The 12464-nt window shown below is 35.3% G+C and overlaps 1 long non-coding RNA gene across 1 annotated transcript in view; it reads left to right on the forward strand.

Moving 5' to 3' along the window:
• The window catches only part of LOC308554743, a 281185-nt gene that overhangs the window by 18100 nt on the left and 250621 nt on the right, over window positions 1-12464 (forward strand). Inside the window, exon 2 of the long non-coding RNA XR_013998439.1 lies at window positions 11976-12098. This is a non-coding gene — a long non-coding RNA (uncharacterized lncRNA). The remainder of the gene's footprint in view (window positions 1-11975; window positions 12099-12464) is intronic.

The raw sequence follows: 12464 nt of genomic DNA on the forward strand, positions 1-12464 counted from the left end.
TCTCTATACTGAACTTAGAAATTAGCTACCTAGTGATTGGCCTGTACATACGATATATTTCATCCAATCTAAAATAACATTGATTGTGAGATGCTGCATTATGTTATGAACCATTAAAAAAGAAAAAAATATGCTGCCAATTAAAACTATGATAAAATGCTTGCCTATGACATTTTTATTTTTATGCATTGGAAAAACTTTGGTAGTCATTTAGCACATACTTTAATTATATATTGCACTTGTACATGCAGAAAAAAGAAAATGTGAGCAGAGCAAACTGATCCAGATATTGCTAAATTGTCTTTACATGAAATGCTGACTCTATTGAATTACTTTTGTTTTAGAGTGGTCAATTTACATGTTTTTCCCCATAATATCTCCTGTTACAAGAGCATAGATGATGTAGTATTTCTTAAGAGAGTGTTCTATTGTGTTCTCTGATATCTTTCTTTAAGCTGCTGACACCCATTCGGCAAGGTTTGATGCACATATACAGGCAATTGTAAATAAATTACTCTTTCTATCTCATCAACAAAAATGATAAGATCCACTCCAATTTCAGAGGTGTTAGGACATCAAAACAATGTGAGCATCAGTTAGTGTCCAGTAAGGAAACAGAATTGTCAGGAAATTCAATAGAAATAATTTAATAGAGAACTACTTAGAGAAATGTTAGAGAGCTAAAAGGCAAACAGAGGTAGGTAATGCAATAAGAGATAAGCCCCTGAAGTCAGAAGTTGCTCTTACTTTCAGGGAAGAAGAGTAAAGGAATGAGGTGGTGTTATTTGTGCACATGAACCACCATGACTGGCAGAAACTGGAATCACGGAAGGAGCCTGAACCATGGAGGGAGAGACTGGTTGGAGCTAGAGCCATGGAGGAGATACCTGGCTGAAGATGCCTTCTACAGTAAGGAGAAAAGGAGAGCTATCTTGTCTCTTCCCTCCGCTCCCCCAATTGCTCACATATGCCTTCCATTACTTGAAACTCAAAGGAAGCCAGCTGGCAAGAAGCCTGGGGAATAGAGTTTGCAGGGTCAGCAGAGCAAGGGATGGATGAGAAATGGATCTGAGAGCAAACATGGAAATGACTAGCAAAATAAGCATGTAGAATTGATTAAATATAGTATTTCTCTATTGCTATACTTGTCTCTATAATGAATGTGATTATAGAATGCATGCACTTTTATAAACCAGTTTTTATACTCACAATATATCTTGTATGTATATATTTGGCCTAGCTCTATTTGTCTTTTTTTTTTTTTTTTTTGGTTGCATTGGCTACTGTATTGTTTAGATAATATTTATTAAAGACTCATAAAAAAGTGTTTGCATTTCTATGTAGCCCTATAAACCTTTACTCATTTTTGTTTTCTTTGCATAATATCCATTTTTGTTTCCTTCCCCTTAAAAGTACAAGCCCCTCAGTGCTTTTATATTTCTTGAATGTTTCTAGTAAAGATAATTTTTTATTTAATCATTTTAAAATTTTACTATCAATCAAACATTAGCATGTATATATTTATTAAATTGAAACAAGTTAGAATAATAAAATAGACATTCAGATTCTAATTTTTCTTAAGGAGGCCATTATAGTAGAAAGCTCATGTTTTCATTTTAGAGTTTTATGTATATTTCACTGTATTCAGTAATTCTACATGCTAACTACTGATTAATTGTTGAGTTCTTTAAACTTTAAATTTTAGTTTCTCTTAATGGAATAATAATTTCCACTCCTAAATTTATTTTGAAACTATATAAAATATGCCTAGCACATAGCATACACTCAATGTTATTCCCATCTCGCCAGCATCAATCTTAAAAATTCCGTGCAACTTCCCCTATTTTATGTTCAACAAATGACATACTTACAACCAATTTACTCCCAGTGAGTTCAGATGTTCCCTGCTACTAAAATTTAAGGACCTGCCTAGGAACAAACACCAGAGAAAATGTAGTCTACAAAGAAATAACGTGATCTATAGAAGTTGATTTGCTGAAAGCTGCTGAATTGCCAACCCCTGCTCATGTTATATAGTAAGATTCAATGATGCAGTCTAACTATTGCTTTCTTTCGATTTGGATAATGCAGGGCTCTGGAACTGGGAGGGAGAAATGAGTATTCATAAGCACTTCTTTAGTACATGCATATTAATTCAGTCACACATTCTTTCATCCAATTATTTACCATTAATTTATTAATTTATCAAATATTGCCTACTAATGCCAGACCCTACTACACGGGTGCTGGTGGTGAAGATACAACAGAAACAGGGAGAGGGAGGGGGAGAGGGAGAGGGAGAGGGAGAGGGAGAGGGAGAGGGAGAGGGAGAGGGAGAGGGAGAGGGAGAGGGAGAGGGAGAGGGAGAGGGAGAGGGAGAGGGAGAGGGAGAGGGAGAGGGAGAGGGAGAGGAACAGCAGCATACACACAAGAATCCCAGTTTATAGCAGTGGGGATAGTGCTATTAAATCATTAAACAGAAGTATAGGGATGCAATTCCTGATGAAAAGCTATGTAACAAAAACATGCAGCCAGAAATTATAAAAATGGACTCTAATCTGATTTAGTTTGTCAGTTGAGGGAAGGGTTTCTGAAAAAGAGACATTCAAGCATAGACATGAAAGATGAATGGAAGTCCCAAAGGAGAGCAGAATAAGAGTTTGGATGAAATAATTAGCTGATTTATTCACTTTTAAAGCAAGCTTCTACTTTTACTAAATTGTAGTCCTATTAACTTAATAGATATTCCATCTAAAATGTTTGTGAATTCTGTTCTTGACAACTAGTAATCTGCACTTTCTACTTCAGCTTTTCTACTTGGAGGACAGGCTAGCTTAAAGTATAATGATTTCAGTATTGAACTCCTTATATTTTCATCATTTTGTGGAAATATCTGTTAATAATATTCGATAATGTAAAACTCATGTTGACTCTACTTTGTCCTTTATTTAGTAACTTGGACTAATTATGGCTACATATAGCTATACTATTTGTAGCCATAATTAAAAGTGACCAAAAAACAAAATAATTTAATACAAAATGGAGTTTATTAGCCCATGTAAATCAAAAGTCTATGATTATTCATTATTTTGGACTGGATGAATCTAGGTAATTAAAAATGTTATCAGAATGCTCTCTAAATTTATCTTACTTCTTAGTACCTGAGAAGAGAGCTATTTGGAATCAATCTAGATACCTCGTTATTGATTTTTATCTAGTACTCATGTTTTAAAACATTTTTTAAAACTCAAGTTTAGTAGGAAAAATCTTGACTTGCTGCCACTTTTGCTTGAACTGGAAACATATCTTTTTTGGAGAGAATATAAAGATATATATTCTTTTTTATGCAATTCACTGGAATGTATTTTCTTAAACTTGGAGCCAAGAGAACTGATGATGTAATTAATGTCAGAAAGAATGACTTCAGATCAGCTATTCCAAAACAAAAGGCATATTTTGGCTTTTGGTACAAGATTTTCAACAATTTACTGCTTTTAATCCAGCAATTGACATGTATATCGGAACATGTTCTATGATATTTTATTATTAAATATATGTGGCTGCTTTATTGAAGAATACAAATGCACACAAGTGCACACTTTTAAAAAAAGTCAGGAAGTGTGACTAAATTGAGATGCATATATTTTCTAGACTAACATTCTTGTTGCTATCATTTTTGCTACAGACCTTTAAAGCTTTTACTATCCACACATTCATTTGATGGTGTGATTTCCCAATAGACTCTAGGGCTGCTTTCATGAATTTTATGTCCTACCTTAGTGCAGAGGTGTATATACATTATAGTATATATGTGTGTGTGTGTGTGTATTTGTGTGTGTATATATGTACACACACACATATACTATATATACTATACATATACATGTCAATTGCATACGTGTGTTTATATATATGTTTGTGTGTGCTTTTAAATGTATATTAAATATATATTAAAAACACTAGCAGAAACAAGACAGATAACTTTGTCTAGTGAAGATATTTATTTTTGGTGCCCATATGAGCAATAAATGTACTTCTTTGAGAAACTGGCTGATCTGCATATTTTGGAAACTAGGGGTCAAATAACCAGTTGTTTCCTCTGGCTTTACTGTTATAAACAGTACACTGACAAATTTGAGATTTGATGTTAGTTATTGTAGTCTAGGACATGCATTTTGTATAACTTTTGAATTCTATTGTCTCTACCCTTATTTACCTGTGCCACAAATTATTCACTTCTTTCTGATATGCATTTTGTTATATTATGTATTTTATAAGTTTCCCCAAATCATTTCTAAAAGCACTGAGTTTACAGATATAAATGAATAAGTACATAATAATAGTGACTGAAGTAGCATATAAATCTTGTTTGTTTTATACATTTTTTTCACATGGTCCACAGTTTTAAAGCACTTTCAGAAATGTTTATAAATGACATAATTTTGTAGTGTTTATTGCAATTATTTATTATTAAAATTTAAAAGCTATTAATGCATCCTTAATAAAGTAGTAAGACAAGAAGGGGCCAACACTGAAAAATGAATTCAAAGTATTTTAACCTGAATGGTGAAGCAGGGAATTCTCTTCTCCCCTTAGATTTTAAAATATATTTTAGGCATCATTGCTTTTGGTAGATGTACTATTTTGCAGTCACTTATTCAGAAAATCTAACGAAATAGAATATACTACTCAGAACGCATCTATTCTGTCTTCTGCTTATAAAAGTAATTATGAGTTTCCACTTTTGAATGTATTTTAGTGCACATCAGTGGACTTTTGCATGAGTGTGCTTGTGTGTGTGTGTGTGTGAGTGTGTGTGTGTGTGTGAGTGTGGAACTAACCTTTGTCTTTTGGTAAAATTGCAGTCATTTCTATAGTCTCTATTTTGATTTCTTTTAGTTTTAAACTTGAATTTGTAAAAAGTTAACAATAGATACTGCTCCTTTGTGGCTGTTTGGTACAAATGAGTTGCAAATTATGATTGTATTGTGGCAGGGCATAGTGATGAATGGGAAAAGAGTAAAAACAGGAATTGACTTCTCTTTATGTCCTAAGTAGGAATCTACAATCTATAATGCCATCTATAGAATAATCATTTTAATTTACATTTAGTCATTAAGACAAAAGCCCAAGCCTTGGGAATAGCATATCTAATAAGCCTAGAGAACTGCTATAAACTATTTCTTTCCAGTCACATATTAATTGTGTTGTAACGGAAACTGAGTGTTAATCAAGAGAAAAGAATAAGAATTATATTCACATTACACAAAACTCTAGCAACAATAAGTTAGCTAAAATTTAAAAAGCACCAACATACCTATACCTATCTATGTCATCTATATCTATCTATCTATCTATCTATCTATCTATCTATCTATCTATCTATCTATCTATCTATCATCTATCTATCATCTATCTATCTATCTATCATCTATCATCTTAAAAAAAGCTACTACAACTCTTTTCTTTGGGTATCATGAATGTACAAGAATATGCTATATTCAGACAAACTAAAGAGGCTTCTCTCATCACATATTTTGTCCGAGCCCAGACCTAAGCTTAGTTCTGTGCCTGATGCATGGTAAGTGCTCTGTAAATACTTATTGAATATTTGATGACAGTTTTAAGAAAAAGAAAGGCCCTGCACAGTCGACCCATGACTCAGAAACAGCTGGCAGGGAAGAAAAATGAAGTGCCCAGGTTGCCAAAAATCAAGTTTGCTGGAATAAAAAGAAATAGCTGTTTGGTAGCTCCTAGTCAAAGAGCTGATATACACAGCTCTGTTCACATTGTGGGCTATTAAAAGCTGGGTAGGAGATGTGTTCATTTGTTTACTCAGCATCTGCTAGAAGTGTCAGAGCTAGACTGATCCTTATAGAAGGAAAAGAAAATGTGAGCATCACTTCATTCACACTTGCAGTGAATTGCTAAACCATAAAGACTTAACTCAATACACAAAGAGAAAACTGTGATAGTTTTTCTATAGGCTGCTAACAGCCTTAGGGACAAACTCTCCAAGTAGATAGCGAGAAGGCAGGGAAAAGTAGAACTAGGTTACTTAAGAATGAAGATTCTAGTGGGCTTGAGAGTGAATATTTGAAGGAGTATCTAATAGAAGCTATATTATTTCTATCTTTGGAGGAACTGTTATTGTGTAAAATGGTCTCTAAAATTAAGTAAGTACTATAGAGGTATGCTTTCAGGGATGCTTTGAATCAATTCAAAGAAGGTCAAGGCATGTTTCTAGGTTCTACTGACTCCCTTTCAGAGTGTTTGGGCATTGATTAATTTCCTCATGCCTCTTCATTACTACTTTATCTCTCAGGAGTTGGCCTGAGAAAGTAGAATCACTGTAGGTGATGTAGAACAGAAATTTTTTCTGGAGTCTTTCACCTCACACAGCTGTGGGAGCTGGTGCAGAAGTCTATGCAAAGCTGTTGTTGTGCATCTTGTACTAGCCCTCAAGTCTCAAAAGGCCAGTTAGGTTTGCAGTCTGGAAAAAAAGCTGGTTGTGCAGGAGGGGAGAATGGGAAAATTAGAACCTATGAGGACAAACTGCAACCCATGAGATCAAATGGAGACCCACATCTGTTTTTTACTGCTGCCAGATCTACGATGCACATAACCTGTAGGAGAAGCTGGTGCCATTTGCCATGGAACTGAGTACAAAACTTAAAGTTCATGGTTAGCCTTAAATTCTTCAATAACAGCATTTTTTATCTGCTTACTCCCATCCTCCCACTCACACGCTTCAACTGTCTACAGAGCATTAAAAATTTCTCCAAAATATATGTTTTAAAAAGCTACTAAGTCATCGTCTGAAATTGAGCTGCAATTATCTTCAAGAAGCAGAAGCCTTTCTGAGGGTACTTTTAGACTGAAAGTGGTTTTCCAAGAGGGTGATACTAAATACAGTGAAGTGGAGTCTTTCTCTTACATTTTTAGGATCTGTGTGCAGCAGCTGTAACATTAAAAGAAGATTCACTGGTCACATGAAAAAGATGACTTTTCCCATCCCTGCTCCTTCAGAATCAATGTTGTATCTTGTAGCTATCTCTACAAAGACAAAGTCTGCCAGATTAATTGCCAATCACATAAGACCACCCATTTTTAGTCATCCCAATGAACTGTGTTGCAGCGCTATGCTGTTCAGGAACTTAGTGCCAGCTAACACAATAACTGGCTGAGCAATGTAATTTTGACGCGCACGGTAGTAATGCTGTTTTCATTCTTCCTCCAGAGAGGACTGTTGGAGCCTGGCTCTTTAAAAATAACCAGTTGAGAATAAAGCAGCCATATGGCTGATTACAACAAGGCTTTCCGTTTCAGTTCAGTTTTGGTTAAGTTGGAATTTGACACTGTCAGTACTCTCTCATGTAATAACAGAACAGAGCCCAGGCATTTCAGTCTTAGCCTAAGTAAATAATTATTGAAACAGCATCACATTGCTAAGTGTGAAAATGTGGGTAGCAAGATAGCAATGATTTTCTGAATATTATGAGAACTTGTTATACATTAGTAGAGATTTATTATAATTATACTTGCCTTTTTAAAATGCCATATTAGGTTTTTAAAATTTTTTAAATTTTCAGTGTACTACCAACTAATTCTGGCATTCATAGGGGTTTTACAAATACAAGAAGTTTATGATTTACTATAGAAGGTTGGATGATTAAGCTGATCCAGTAAATACAACTCAAGTTGGATGAAACCCTCTGAATCAAGTCTTGAAACTTAAAAAAGCATGTCTACAGACAGACCACTGTATGCCCACTATGATTTAGTACATCATGTTTTTCTGCATTTTCTATAAATAAGGAAATTTGTAAAATGCAAGCTTTCACCTAATGTCCTGTTATGGTATATTACTTTGAGGAATGTGCACTCCAAATTGATATACTGAGTAAACATTCCCCTTTGAGGCTGTTTTCTTGATAATTAACTATTTCCCTAAGTTGTGAAGTTCTTAAACTAAAAAATATTAACCAGAAGTTTTTTTAAAACTTGTGAAATTAATAATAAATATGAAGAAATACCTTGGCTTAGAAATGGGAAAATAAAAAGCATGGATCAAATTGTGTAGCATCTCTTTGACACTCTGACATAAGGCCAGAAGCAAGAGTTTACACTAAATGTTGTTTTTAAAATGCAACCTTTAGTGTTATTTGATTTTTTTACCCTAAGCAAACTAAGATGTAAAATTTAATAATCCCTTCTGACAATATTATAAAAACAGACTGCCATGCTTAATTGATGACAAGCCTCTTCATGTGCCACCTCCAGGCATTTGCTGTAAATTATTGATATGGAGTTCACAGCCTCTATCCATCAGATCTTTGACTGCGTCTGTGTTATTAACCTTTGAGTTGATCTGAGAGTGGCATCGCCCCAACTAACTGGCTGTCATGTCAGCTTGGCAGCTGGGCTTCACGTGCTCTCTTCCACTTTCACTTTGTCTCCCAAGATCATCTGAACAGATAGGGACAATGCCATGTATCCAATTACCTTGTAACTTCCAGATTGTCCAACTTTTCTCCTGAGATGGTGCCAGAATAAAATTCTAAAAGGCGTGAGTACATCATGCACTAGAAATGTAATAGTCAAGAAGTCTTTTAGCCATAGCAACCTAGTTTCTAACTTCAACTCTAGCTCTGTCTAACTTTTTTTGAGATACTTAACCTCTCTGGGCCTCATTGGTAAAATAAAGGAAATTATTTGGGTGCAAAGGCAGTGGATTTTCCTCCAGAATTTATTCTCCTTGTATTTCTTTAAAAGACAAGGCCCTACCTGTCTGGGGCAGATCTATCTTTTGGAAGTGTCAAGAATAAAAGTATATAAAATAAGTAAATAAGTTGCTAGCTCTCTCTTCCCCAGGGCCTTGGAAGAAGCCTTTTGCAAGTAAGAGGCTCTAAAGATTATGCCACAATAATTTCATAGAAAATCTACCTCAATGAACTCTACCACGTGTGCATATTTCATCAGGGCTCATGTTCTCCCAGCCAGAGACTGCATTTCTTAGTCTGCCTGCTACTAAGTGTGACCATTTGACCCAGTTCTGGCCAGCAGGAGAACACAAATGATATATGCAACTTTCACATCAGGTCCTTAAAAAACCCCACGTGTCTTCCACTTTCTTTCCTCCTTTGCCAATAGCTGGACTTGCGAAATGGCACCACCTTAGATCAGAGACGGAAGCTTATCTTGAGTCGGGCAGAGCCCTCTTGGGATAACCCATTCTCATGCACCCTCCGTATCTAAGTGTTCCTTAAGAAAAAGAAACCTCTATTTTTCTTAAGTCAATGTATATTTGGGATTCTTTCCTAAGGTAGCTTAGCCTGTATCCTAACAAACATAAATACCTACATTCTAGTATTTTTATGAGGGTTAAATGATACAGTGCATGGAACATGCTTGCATGGGGTACTCTGCAAATAATAGCTCTCTGCAAATAATAGCAGAATGAATTTTTGAATTATCTGGTTGTGTTTGGGCAAAGAAGTAATCCTAAAATCAAGAGAGAGATTGATGTTAATGGCTTAAAAAATATTATTATATCTCCTTAATAATAAATGTCTCACTCTGTTTATTCTTTTTATTTTTAATTTTTTTAAATGTTTCACTCTGTTTAAAATGTGCAGTACAATGGTACTGCTAAGTATCATCCCATTTATCTTCATATTTATTAACTTTTATGGATATTTGGATGAAGTTATAATGTATATAAAGTTTATAGGGCATATAGGAGGTACGCTACACATTGAAACACACTATTTCTCTGCTTTTATCACATTCTACATTATGTATAAAATATGATGGCTTTCCAGTTCACAAATATTCACCTGCAAATGCTGTTCTCCCCCACCCATCCACCCGACCACCATCATCCTTCCCTCCTTCCCTCCTTCCCTCCTTCCCTCCTTCCCTCCTTCCCTCCTTCCCTCCTTCCCTCCCTCCCTCCCTCCCTCCCTCCCTCCCTCCTTCAATGTCCTGCCTTCTATAGCTCTCCGTAGAGACTGCTCCCAAAGGCGTCTGTGCAGTTCCAGACACTGGCTCAGTAGCATGTAGCAGTATGTTCATCCCCAGAAGGAGGAAGGTTCTGGAGTTTTCTGAATTAACTGTGGTACATAGTGTTCAATGAAATATAATTCAGCTTCACCTTTTCTCTAATTCCTTGATTGCAGTTTATACTTATCACACCAGGCCTTACTAGTAATTCTGGGAGATTCTTCTGAACCACAATACAGTTGGTTGGGGGAAATACCTCTGAATACCTGCTGAAAGCCCTTTCATAAGTTCTGAACTCTGTTTCCTATATGTCTCAGTTTTCCTCATGGATCACAGCTGAAATGCCCACTTCTTTTATTTTATCATGAGTAAACTGGTTGTCCAAAACCATGGCATTATCCACTGTTTGACTGATAATGTTTATCACCAAGATCTCGCCTCATCCATTTCCTAACCTAGAAGATTAAGCCATCTAGAATATTAACAATGGTTTGGACAAGCCATAATTTGCCATGTCCTTTGGTAGATGCTGTGTAGACTGCTTGCCCTGCAGCCCTGTCACACATGACCTAGTTAGAGAGGCAGAATTATATTTTGGCAAAATAGCAGACATCTTGGAGCAAGAACTGTGTACTCAGAGTGACATAAGTTTAAAATTGGATCTACCATTTTCTAGCTGTATCACCCTGGCTAAATTACTTACTTTCTTTAATCTCTTTCACTTTCACCAATTGTAAAGGTAAAACTAGCAGCCACACTTTATAGAGTTGTAAAACTTAAGAATGATAATATTTATAAAATGTTTACTAAGTAAATAGTTAGCACTCGATAAATAGTTACTGTTAGCTCTGATTGGCATACCATTGAACATGAATAAATGTCAAGTAAATGTATAAATAAGATTCTATGCTATTTTTCATACTGTAAAAAAATAATAATCATATTAAAGTAACCATTTTGGGGGCTTAGTTTGAAAGTTTAGTGGTCCTCTTGCAGGGGAGAATAACTTTTCCTTTCTTCCCTTCTAGATTCTTTGGTTGTCCTAATAATTAAATTGATATGACAGGTTAATAGGAGAAAAACAAATTCAATTTTGTATGTACAAGAATCTCAAAAAAGACATGAGAGGCTTTTCAAAAGTTGGACAATTTAGGCTTATGCCAGAGGAGAAGGGGGCAGGAGTCTGGGGAGGAAGATAATTTATAGGAAGATGGGAAGAGCAAATGTTTGGTAACCAAATGTTAGCTATACAATGCACATAAGTTTTTCTGATGTAAAAGTTATCTCTGGTAATAGCTCTGTTCCTGATACAGGCTCCATATCTAAATTCATTTAAGTAGTTAAAAGAGGCAAACTCCCTTCTTGTGTCTGTTGAGCCTTGATTGTCTTCAGCTGGAAATAATTCACATGACAAAATGGCACATTCTGGGGTGGCCTGACCTGAACACCATCACTCTAAAGAAAAAAAAAGTAGACAAGATTCATCCTTGGATAGTTTTAAGCTGAAGTCCTTCTAAAATTTAATATATATATATATATAATGTATATATACACATATATATACACATATATATATGTTTAATTTGCATCTGAGGAAAATTTAATTCAATAAATAGTTATTGGGTGTTGTCAGTGTGCAAGGAAACACAAACATCAGGAATACAAAATTAAAGATAATTTAGTGAGTTAAGCGTACTCTTTGAGCATGTACATGTGATAGCCTGAATGCAAAAGTGAAACATATAGTTATTCAGAGGAGAAATGATGAGATAAATGTGTGTTATCTTCTTGTCTGCATAAATTCTCCCTGTGAAAAATAAGGAGAGATGGCCTACCTTTTTCTTAGATATTTACTTTAGAAAACTTGTAATTATAAATTGTTTCTCTATTTCTTTGAAATGCGTGTAAATCTTTTTAGGGGTTAAATAAGCTACTTGTCAGTTTCACAATCAAGGAATGTCTTTCTCTAGGACCTGGGGACCATCTCTTTGATATGTAATCATCCAGGAAGACAGCACCCCCATCTCCCAGTTTCTGTGGTCAAGTAGGAGCCCAACTTTGGCCAAGTTGCAAAACTATCTCCTGTCATACAGGTAAGAATTTAATTTGCCTTAGGGACAATACAGTTAACTAACACAATGGGTCATCTCAATTGTCAGGTGAATTTAGAACTGTGTGACAAATGGTGCGGAAGGTTCTCTTACTTGAACAATAGTCATTGTTTACCTTGACAGCATATATGGAATTGGTTGTATCTGCTTGGCCATATAAAAGAGTGAGGCTTCTCCCTGCCCTTGCAGTCCCTTACTGAATTGCCATGTTCTGGCTCAATGCTTACTCTGCAATAAAACTGCTTTTTTTCTCTTCTATCTTTGTGGAGAGGTTTTTCTGGTTTGGCAGAGTTTTTGTTTTTTATTTTGTTCCCAAAGATGAACACAGATATCATTCACTCACTAAAC

Source organism: Miniopterus schreibersii (assembly GCF_964146895.1).
Source record: "Miniopterus schreibersii genome assembly, chromosome: 3".
NCBI lineage: Eukaryota > Metazoa > Chordata > Mammalia > Chiroptera > Miniopteridae > Miniopterus > Miniopterus schreibersii.